A 12,161-nucleotide genomic window follows, 5' to 3' on the forward strand; every position below is an offset into this window, starting at 1 on the left:
ACCGCCTATTTGTTTTCCCCAGGAGATCCACCTCAGGGGCCTCGATTCCGTCCTGGCTGAAGACACCAGGGCCCGTCCTGCTCAGAAAACACGTCAGGAGCCATAAGTCCGACCCCCTGGTAGAGAGGGTCCAGCTCCTACACTCCAACCCCCAGCATACATCGAACATCCCGATGGCCGACAGCATACCCGTCTCCCTCCGGGACCTGGCACCCGCCGGTTCCACCACCACCAACACTGCCACTCCACCCTATCCCGCCCAACCTACCATGACCAGCGCCCCCGCCCCTATATGGCTCCCGCACCCCCTCCCAACTGCCATTCCCCCTTCACCGATCTACAGGAATGAAGCTCCAGAAGAGACGCTCCCGGAGTCCACGTCTGTACCCGCACCGGCGCCCTCACTATCGATGCCAGCACAGACGGGTTTGACACCCGGGCCAGCAACAATGCCAGAGCTTCGGCGATCACAGCGCACAATCCGTGCGCCGGTCCGGCTGAACTTATGAACCCGTCATCCCCGCCGGACTTCACTTTTTTACCAGGGGGTGAATGTGGTGAATGTATTACATTAATAATCCATCATTTGTATCTGTGCTATGCTGTTGCCCTTGTGGGCTCCACCGATGGGCCATTGTATGGTATTATCCATAAGGTAACATGTTTGGGCCTGTATGGGCTCCGCCCATGCCTCCTCCCCTTGAAGGGAGGTTTAAAGAGCAGTCGACCTGTAGGCGGCTCTCAGTGTTAGATCAGTTGCAGGCAGGCACTGTTCTAGTTGATTAAAGCCACAGTTTATTTCTACTCTTGTCTTGAGTGAATTGATGGTCGATTCAGAACCTTCTCAGGCTACAAACTTAACCTGGGCAAAAGTAAGGCATTCCCAGTGAACCCAAAAGGGGAGGGAGAGCTGGAGGGGCTCCCGTTCAAAACAGCCCAGAACAGATTCCGTTACCTGGGGATCCAGATAGCCAGAGACTGGACACAGATCCACAGGTGGAACCTGACCAACCTGGTGGAGGAAGTAAGAAGAGACCTTCAAAGGTGGAGCTCACTCCCACTACACCTGGCGAGGAGAGTGCAGACGATCAAGATGAACATCCTGCCAAGGTTCCTCTTCCTGTTTCGATCCATTCCAATCTTCATCCCCAAGGCCTTTTTCCAAAACTTAGGCAGTCTAATCATGGTGTTTATGTCAGGGTGGGGGGGGGGTGGTGTAAGAACCCGAGAATTCCCAAACAGACACTGCAAAGAAGGAAAATCAAAGGGGGCTTGGCCTTACCAAACCTACAATACTACCACTGGGCAGCAATGGCAGAAAGAGTGAGGGGATGGGTACAAGAACCCAACACAGATTGGGTACAAATGGAGGAGGCCTCCTGTAAAGGAACGACCCTCCGGGCCCTGGCCACAGCAGCACTCCCATCCTCCTCAACAGGATACACAACGAGCCCAGTGGTAGCGGCCACACTGAGAACGTGGACCCAGCTGAGCCAACACTTCGGTATAGCCAAAATGTCCCCCATGGCTCCCATATGCGGAAATCGCAGATTCCCCCCCCCCCCCAGCCATGCTGGATACCACTTTCAAAAGATGGAGGCGGGACGGGGGCACATTGACAGTCGGGGACTTCTACGTAGGACATGTCATGATATGCTCTCATGCACATAATGAGATAGACAGGCAGTGACAGACACCCAGTACAGCCAAGCAACACACAGGACAGAACACAACCAATCACCAGGCAGAACACTAGAATGTGGTCTCCCACTATAAAACACACGAGGCATCAACACTCTGCCTCTTTCCACTGGTGACAACTGTAGTGAAAGTCATGGTGTATATATCAGTTAGCACCTTCTACACGTGGCTCAGAGCTAGTCTGGTCTAGTTAGTTATAGCAAGCACTCTTAGATTAGTAGAGTGTCAAACCCACAGCGAACTGTGTGCCTGCTTAACAAGTTCAATCGTATTGTACTAACATCAAAGTTTGGAGTCTACTTTCAAGTGCAGCTGCATCCAGTTGCAGTCCGTGTTACCCCAGGGTGATTAACATGACATGGTACCAGTAGTCTAATATCTCTAAGTGGTTTACCTCGAGTGATTACGTGACGACCAGCTAGTGCCTTTCAGCGGCATGGAGAAGATCCAGGCCCCTCCACAGCTACGGATCTCCGGCAATCTCGGCACCAGCTGGCAGGGTCTTCAAGCAAAGGTTCCTTCTCTACATTGAGGCCTCAGACCTCGAGGATGCGTCCGATGCCAGAAAGATCGTGCTGCTCCTATCAATTGCGGGGGACCAAGCCATCCAGATTTTCAACTCGCTTAGTTATACCGACGGCCAGGACAAGACCAAATTCAAGACAGTTTTGTGAAGTCGAAACAAACGAGACCTTTGAGCGTTATATCTTCCAGAAACGCCTTCAGGGTAAGGATGAACCATTCCAATCCGTTCTAACTCATCTCTGTATATTAGCGCAGTCCTGCAATTATGGTGACACGGCTGATTCCATCATCAGGGATCAGATGGTGTTTGGGGTGCACTCCGATTCCTTGCGGGAGCAACTCGTCAAAATTAAGCACATGACCCTGGCAGTCGCAATCGAGACGTGTATAGTGCTTGAGCATGCGAGAAATCGGTACTCCAGTCTCAAATCAGCAGAATACGAAAAACTTGCCTCCCACGAGGCAGAGAGCGTACAGGCCATCGCCCGGATGCAGCGCCACAGTATCGATGAAAGCGGCCATTTTGCACGCTTTTCCCGGGGCCCCACGCATGCGCAACACAAACGGGTGAACGAAGCAGTCGAAGACCAAACTGCGCAGGTGCGAACGTCGGCTGACCGCACTGTGCATGTGCGACGACGCACGGAGTGTAACGACGTCAACATCATGACGTGCCCAAACTGTGGCAGCGCCCACTTAAAGTGGCAATGCTCTGCAAAAGGCAGGCGATGTTTAAATTGGACATTATGCAGCCTTGTGCAGGTCTGCACCACCAGTCAAGGGCCAGCGATCATAATTCCAACGCAAGCGTGTTCAATGTGTGCAGCAAGGTTTACTGGATTCTGATCCTGGTAGCACTACGGATCCAGAGGACGACTGCCTGGAGTCCCCCTATCATGTGGGCATCATTACATGTGAGTATGCCTCCTCAAATTCAGCAAGACGCCTATCTATCCTCAATGTGATTCCGTGGACGAATGGCATGCTGTCATACAAGTAAATCAATGCAGCATCCAGTTCAAGCTGGACACTGGTGCTTCTGCCAATCTCATCTCTCAAGCTGATTTTGACCGTATTAAAAAGCAACCCAAAATTCTTCCGCCAGCCTGCCAGCTCCTCAATTATAATGGCAATGCCATAACCACACTAGGATCTTGTCATCTACTCGTCTCCAACAAGACCATCAATGTCACACTGCGATTCAAAATCGTCAAGCCTGATAAGGCATCCCTGCTTGGTGCCCATGCATGCAAGCTACTCAACCTTGTACAGCGAGTCCATGCCATGTCTTCTTCCAATGTGGATCTTCAGGCTGACATTGATGACATGCTTGCTCAATATCCGGATGTGTTTGATGGAATGGGCACTCTGCCATACTGCTACAAGATCCTACTCAGGCCTGATGCCACGCCTGTAATCCATGCTCCACTCCGGGTGCTGGCTCCTCTGGAGGAACGTTTAAAGGCACAGCTACAGGAGCTCCAAGACCAAGGCATCATCTCCAAAGTGACTGAACCGACTGACTGGGTCAGCTCGATGGTCTGTGTGAAGAAGCCCTCAGGAGAGTTGCAGATATGCATAGATCCCAAAGATCTTAACCAGAACATAATGCGGGAACACTACCCTATCCCGAAGCGGGAGGAACTGACCAGTGAGATGGCACACGCCAAATTCTTCAAGAAGCTAGATGCATCGCGTGGTTTCTGGCAGATACAACTGGACGAGTCCAGCAGGATGCTCTGCACGTTTAACACACCATTTGGCAGGTACTGTTATAACCGTATGCCGTTCGGCATTTTCTCAGCCTCTGAAATCTTCCATAGGATCATGGAGCAGATGATGGAGGACATTGAGCTTGTGCACGTCTACGTAGATGATGTAATCATATGGTCCATGACCCCCGAGGAACACATATCTCGTCTCAAACAAGTCTTTTGACGTGTCCATGCAAATGGCCTCAAGCTGAACAAGGCCAAGTGCTCCTTAGGCATGTCAACCATCAAGTTCTTGGGTGACCAGATATCCCAGCAAGGTGTGTGACCAGATTCGGACAAGGTCAAGGCCATTAATGCCATGAAGACACCGGAAGACAAAAAGGCGGTACTACGCTTCCTCGGAATGGTGAACTTCTTGGGAAAATTCATTCCCAACATAGCCTCACACACCACGGCTCTCAGGAATTTGGTGAAGAAGTCCACTGCATTCCAGTGGCTACCCACACATCAAGCAGAGTGGCTCGAGCTCAAAGCAAAGCTCACCACTGCTCCGGTACTAGTGTTTTTTGACCCGGACAGGGAAACAAAAATCTCCAAGGACGCAAGCCAGGACAGCATTGGTGCAGTGCTCCTCCAGAGGGATGACTCCTCGCCCTAGGCTCCAGTTGCTTATCCGTCAAGGGCCAATGACTCCTACTGAACATAGGTACCCCCAGGTAGAAAAAGAGTGCCTGGGCCTCCTAATCGGCATTGTAAAGTTCCATGACTACATCTACGGTCTACCAACCTTCACAGTGGTGACTGACCACAGACCCTTGGTCCATATCATTCATAAGGACTTGAATGACATGACGCCCAGGCTTCAGCGCATTATCCTTCGAATCCGAAGGTATGATTTTGAGTTAGTATACACACCTGGCAAGGAGCTGATAATTGATTGCGGATGCCCTGTCCCGCTCCATCACCTTGCCCTGTGCACAGGTTGACTTCATCCACCAGATTGAGGCACAGGTGCAGCTGTGTGCCAGCAACCTCCTGGCCTCAGATGAGAGAGTGATCAGCATTCGTGAAGAGACTGCCAAAGACCCTCTTCTGCAGCGTGTAATGCACCACCTTGCAAATGGCTGGCAAAAAGGGCAATACCCTCAGTTCTTTAATGTGAAGGACGGCATGACAGTCGTCGAGGGGATCCTCCTCAAGCTAGATCACATCGTTGTTCCTCACAGTCTGCAGAGCTTAGTGCTCAAACAAATCCACGAGGGACACCTAGCTGTCGAAAAGTGTAGGCGCAGGGCCCGGCAGGCTGTCTATTGGCCTGGAATCAGCCAGGACATATCCAACATGGTCCTCAATTGTGCAGCCTGCCAGCGCTTCCAGCCTGCTCAAACAAAAGAAACACTCCAACAACACGAGATCGTGACCTCTCCGTGGTCCAAGGTGGTCCAAAGGGGAGATCCACTCATGCACATAATGAGATACAGACAGGCAGTGACAGACACCCAGTACAGCCAATCAGCACACAGGACAGAACACAATCAATCACCAGGCAGAACACTAGAATGTGGTCTCCCACTACAAAACACATGAGGCATCAACACTCTGCCTCTTTCCACTAGTGACAACTGGACTGACAGTCAGGGTGTATATATCAGCTTCTACACGTGGCTCAGAGCTAGTCTGGTCTAGTTAGTTATAGCAAGCACGCTTAGATTAGTAGAGTGTCAAACCCACAGCGAACTGTGTGCACTGCTTAACAAGTTCAATAAAGCGTATTGAACTAACATCAAAGTTTGGAGTCTATTTTCAAGTACAGCTGCATCCAGTTGCAGTCCGTGTTACCCCAGGGTAATTAACACGACAGGGCACAGACTGGCGACACTAGATGAACTGACGAGGAAGTGGAGGCTGGCAGAAGGACAGAAAATGAGGCACCTCCAAATAAAACTCTTCCTCCGCAAAGAAACAGTAGGGTACCCCGGGGCCCTAGAAACCACATTACTAGAGTACTTGATAGGCACAAGCAACGAGAAGGAGGGGCTATGTGGGAAAATATACGGACAGCTACTTGGCAGAGCCCGGACTCCACTGGACTAGACCAGACAAAAATGGGAGGGCGAACTGGGGACAGAGGAAGAATGGGGACTCTGGAGCGAAGCACTGAGCAGGGTGAACATCTTGATGCACGATCAATTACACACAGACGAGAATAGGATGTAATCGAGGCTTTATTATACTGAGATGTGTGGCCTCCTACAGCAGCTGACGAAATGGCTGCTGTACTGGGAGCACACATATTTATACTCCACCTACTGGGCGGAGCCAGCAGGCAGGTATCTACCCCCGTACCTGTAGTACAGGGGCCTTACCGTTAAGCACCTATATCAACATCCTATATATACAATATATACATCAGTGGTGACTACCACACACCTCTTCCTGCGTAAGGCTAAGCCTAATGCAGCTCAGAGTGGTGCACAGAGCGCACCTGACCAGAACCCGAATGAGCAGGTTCTTCCCGGAGATGGAGGACAAATGTGAGCGGTGCCAGAGGGGCCCGGCCAACCACACCCACATGTTTTGGGCTTGCCCCAAGCTTGCTGGGTTCTGGACAGCCTTCTCCGAGGCACTGTCCAGGGTTGTGGGGGTCAGGGTGAAGCCATGCCCAATAGTGGCAATCTTAGAGTTCCACATGGGGAAGGGGGCCAACGCCCTCGCTTTCGCTTCCCTGATCACACTGGAGAATCCTGCTCGGCTGGCGATCGGCAGCACCACCCATAGCTGCAGACTGGCTCACTGACCTCTCGGATTTCTCCACTGGAGAAGATTAAGTACGCCACCCGAGGGTCAGAGGAAGGCTTCCTGGATACTTGGGGGCAGTTTGTCGGGCTGTTCCAAAACCTGTTCGGGGCCAACAACGAGGAGTACCCTAATAAATTTTTTTTTTAAAAACACCGAGATAGGTGAGGTACCAAAAGCCCACGCAACCCCTAGGAGGGGTGGGGGGGAGGCGGAAGGAAGGTGGGGAAACTACGAGAGATGAGGGGGGGTGGCTACTTTATTTTTCGTTTATTTTTCTCCACTCTGTCCGGAAAATAAAAGAAAAGCACAGCCAAAGCCGGTGGGGTGGGGGGGGGGGGGGGGGGGGGCACCATAGACCGATCCAGAGGACAACGAAATGCGGGTCAGTTAAACGAAGGACAAACTAAACCTCTCTGTATGATAAAGGAAATTAGCGCGGGCGAGAAAAATGTGATGTGTATATATACAACTGCTTATAAATATGGGAAATGCCAATTAAAAGATTTATAAAAAAAAGAAAACAAGGTCCCTTGTACCTTGTTGCAATTTTTTAATGTAAGGTTTAATGCAACCTTTGATAAGCAGATTAACAAGTCAAACAAATCTCCTTGCGTGGTCTCACAAAGGCTTTAGTCAATTACACAATCTCTTTAATCCTATATTCAATCCCTCTTTCAGACACTTGCCCATTGCCTCCTTACTTGCAGCCTTCATCTGCATGTTAGCTCCAAATTACAAATCAGCAGGGATGCCCAGTAACAATTGGGTGTGCCCAGCAAAGCATTCTCCAAACACATAGGGATTTTCTATTCAGAAGAACACAGTGTGGAGTTTCACTCTTCCAATCCTGGAACTGCATCTCTGTGTTCCTTGCCATTCACATGTTTAACTCCTTTTTAGTTCTTCTCGCATCCATCCACACCTCACATCAGGGCAACAGTAACAGGAGATGCAATGACCTCACTGAATACTTGTTGCTGACATTATTTACAGAGCTCAGAACATGATGAGCTTCAAGTCATGGATGGCATGATATGTGTCCAGGCTGCACAAATGACAGCCAATGATTAATCATGCACATGTGATGTCACTGAGTATTTACTATGTTTAAAAAAAAAAAAATTTAGTGTACCTAATTCATTTTTCCAATTAAGGGGCAATTTAACATGGCCTATCCACCTACCCTGCACATCTTGGGTTGTGGGGGCGAATCCCACGCAAACACTGGGGAGAATGCGTAAACTCCACACGACAGTGACCCGGAGCCAGGATCAAACCTGGGACCTCGATGCCGTGAGGCAGTGATGCTAACCACTGCGCCACCGTGCTGCCCTCGAGTATTCACTATGTTGATAATGTGAGACAAGTGGATCTATAGGATTTAATTCTTGGTCTTTGATGATGGACCAAATTTTATTCCCTTAAATGCCCACAACCATTGAAGCAAGTACAAGATGTGAATCCAGGACACTTCCAAACTGTGCAAGTTAACATATATTTGCAAGTGCCAAAAATGGTTGTATACCTGAGCTACCTATGTGCCTTCGAAATTTCTTTACCTTCTTTTTCTATTATCAAGTTTAAGTGCAGCCCCAACATACAGAGTGCAGGTCGAGCAGCAGGGCGATGGGGGTCACGGTCAGAGGGGAGGTGACCTTGCAGTGTCCTGGGATGAAGCCCTCAGAGTACCTTGCCGGTGGTCCTCCTCCCTGTGGGTGCCCAATGGTACTTCCCTGACTCCTTGAGGAGAGGGAGCACCTGTAGGAAAGTCAAGGTGCTTCCTCCATCTTTCAGCTAGTTACTGTCTAGTGTGACAGGGTGCAGGTCCAAGCACATATCTGGCAGATATTTTGCATTTTACTGGACCTGGATCTCCAAGGCGACTGTCATGCATTCCATGGAGGCACCCAAGTGCTCACATGCTGGAGCCATGACTTCAGAGAGAATGTGGGTGGACACCTCCAACCTTCAGTCCCATTTGTTCATGGTGTCTGTATCTCTGCCTGTTTCTCCCCCACCTGTCTCTGCATCTCCAAATGGCTTCTTATGGCTGAGTCCAGAGGCTTATTAAAGGAATAAATCATGGCAGGACAGCTCCAAGGTGTGGTCTGCTCCTCTTGCTCCATGCGGCAGGCTGGGGACAATTCCAGTCCCCAGGGTCAGCATGTGTGCAGGAAGTGTCTCCAGTTACAGCTCCTGGAAACTCGAGTTTCAGAGCTGGAGGGGCGGCTGGAGACACTGTGGAGAATCCGCGAGTCATCGGGGATAGCACGTATAGAGAGGTGGTCACACCGCAGGCTCAGACTCCGCAGGCAGGAAGGGAATGGGTGACCACCAGACAGAGCAAGAGAGCGAGGAAGGTAGTGCAGGAATCTCTTGTGGCCATTCCCCTGCTGAACAGATATACCTCTTTGGATACCGTTGAGGGGAATGGCCTCTCAGGGGAAAACAGCAACAGCCAAACTCGTGGCACCACGGTTGGTTCTGCTGCAGAGGGGAGGGGTGATAAGTGTGACAATGCAATAGTTATAGGGGATTCAATTGTAAGGGGAATAGACGGGCGTTTCTGCGGCTGCAAACAAGACTCCAGATGGTATGTTGCCTCCCTGGTGCGAGGGTCAAGGATGTCTCAGAGTGCGTACAGGACATTCTGGAGGAGGAGGGTGAACAGCCAGTGGTCGTGGTACACATCGGTACAAACGACATAGGTAAAAAAAAAGGGATGAGGTCCTAAAAGCAGAATACAGGGAGCTCGGAAGGAAGTTGCGAAATTGGACCTCGAAGGTAGTGATCTCAGGATTACTACCGGTGCCACATGCTAGGCAGAGTAGAAATCACAGGATATATAGGATAAATATGTGGCTGAAGGGATGGTGTCAGGGGGAGGGTTTCAGATTCCTGGGGCATTGTGACCAGTTCTGGGGGAGGTGGGACCTGTACAAACTGGACCGGTTACACCTGGGCAGGCCTGGAACTGATGACCTGGGGGGCTTTTTGCTAGAATGGTTGGGGAGTGTTTAAACTAATGTGGCAGGCGGATGGGAACCGATGCAGGAAGTCAGAGGGAAGTAAAACGGGGACAGAAACAAAAGGCAGTAAGGGGGAAAGTGTAAGGCAGAGAAGCCATAGTCAAAAATCAAAAAGGGCGACAGTACAAGGTACAGTGACTGAGGGGAGCTCAGTGAATAGGCCCAGTAATACTAAAAGGAATATAACGGGAAGTAAAAACTTAAATGGAAAGTGACACGGCAGGTTGTTACATGAAGATTTAGGTTCAACGACAAGGAAAATTAGGAGAAAGGTTAAGAGGAAGTATAACTTAGGAGAGGTTACTGATCAAGGTGTTAAGATTCAAAACAGAGGTATAAAAGCCAACGTAAGTGTACTTTACCTGAATGCTCATAGTATTCAGAATAAGGTAAATGAGTTGATGGCGCCAGATCTCGCAGGGAGACCGTGTCCTGTCGGCCGTCGGGGTACTCCACGTAAGCGTACTGCGGGTTCGCGTGGAGGAGGTGAACCCTCTCGACCAACGGGTCGGACTTGTGCGCCCGCACATGTTTTCGGAGCAAGATGGGTCCTGGGGCCGCCAGCCAGGTCGGCAGCGACGTTCCAGAGGAGGACTTCCTGGGGAAGACAAGGAGGCGCTCATGAGGCGTTTGATTAGTGCTAGTACACAGTAGCGACCGGATGGAGTGGAGAGCGTCTGGGAGGACCTCCTGCCACCGTGAAACTGGGAGGTCCCTGGACCGTAGGGCCAGTAGGACGGTCTTCCAGACCGTGCCGTTCTCCCTCTCTACTTGCCCGTTCCCCCGGGGGTTGTAGCTGGTCGTCCTGCTCGAGGCTATACCGTTGTTGAGCAGGAACTGGCGCAGCTCGTCACTCATGAAGGAGGACCCCCTGTCGCTGTGGACGTATGCGGGGCAACCGAACAGTGTGAATATGGTGTTAAGGGCTTTAATGACTGTGGCCGCTGTCATGTCAGGGCAGGGGATGGCGAAGGGGAAACGGGAGTACTCGTCCACCACATTCAGGCAGTATGTGTTGCGGTCGGTGGAGGGGAGGGGCCCTTTGAAGTCCAGACTAAGGCGTTCAAAGGGACGGGAAGCCTTGATCAGGTGCGCACCATCCGGCCTGAAAAAGTGCGGTTTGCACTCTGCGCAGATGTGGCAGTTCCTTGTGACTGTACGGACTTCCTCCACAGAGTAGGGGAGGTTGCGGGACTTTATAAAGTGGTAGAACCGAGTGACCCCCGGGTGGCAGAGATCCTCGTGGAGGGTTTGGAGGCGGTTAATTTGTGCGTTAGCACATGTGCCGCGGGATAGGGCATCGGACGGCTCGTTCAGCTTTCCGGGACGGTACAGGATCTCATAGTTGAAGGTGGAGAGCTCGATCCTCCACCTTAAGATCTTGTCGTTTTTAATTTTGTCCCGCTGTGCATTATCGAACATGAAGGCTACCGACCGTTGGTCCGTGAGGAGAGTGAATCTCCTGCCGGCCAGGTAATGCCTCCAATGTCGCACAGCTTCCACTATGGCTTGGGCTTCCTTTTCCACTGAGGAGTGGCGGATTTCTGAAGCGTGGAGGGTTCGGGAGAAAAAGGCCACGGGTCTGCCCGCTTGGTTAAGGGTGGCCGCTAGAGCTACATCGGAGGCGTCGCTCTCGACCTGGAAGGGGAGGGAATCGTCGATGGCGCACATCGTGGCCTTTGCGATATCCGCTTTGATGCGGCTGAAGGCCTGGCAAGCCTCTGTCGACAGAGGGAAAATCGTGGTCTGTATTAGGGGGCGGGCCTTGTCTGCGTACTGGGGGACCCACTGGGCGTAATATGAAAAGAACCCCAGGCAGCGTTTTAGGGCTTTTGAGCAGTGAGGGAGGGGAAATTCCATGAGGGGGCGCATGCGTTCGGGGTCGGGGCCTATTATCCCATTGCGCACTACTTATCCCAAGATGGCTAGCCGGTTTGTGCAGAAAACGCACTTGTCATCGTTGTATGTGAGGTTCAAGGCTTTAGCGGTCTGGAGGAATTTTTGGAGGTTGGCGTCGTGGTCCTGCTGATCGTGGCCGCAGATGGTTACGTTGTCGAGATACGGGAACGTGGCCTGCAACCCTTGTTGATCAACCATTCGGTCCATCTCTCGTTGGAAGACCAAGACCCCGTTTGTGATGCCAAAAGGGACCCTTAGGAAGTGGTATAATCGCCCGTCTGCCTCGAAGGCTGTGTACTTGCGGTCACTTGGGCGGATGGGAAGCTGATGGTAGGCGGACTTGAGGTCCACGGTGGAGAAGACCTTATATTGGGCAATCCGATTGACCATGTCGGATATGCGGGGGAGAGGGTACGCATCTAGTTGTGTGTACCTGTTGATGGTCTGGCTATAGTCTATGACCATCCTTTGCTTCTCCCCTGTCTTTACTACT

The sequence above is a fragment of the Scyliorhinus torazame genome, chromosome 1, assembly GCF_047496885.1.
Source record: "Scyliorhinus torazame isolate Kashiwa2021f chromosome 1, sScyTor2.1, whole genome shotgun sequence".
NCBI classification, from domain to species: Eukaryota; Metazoa; Chordata; class Chondrichthyes; order Carcharhiniformes; family Scyliorhinidae; genus Scyliorhinus; species Scyliorhinus torazame.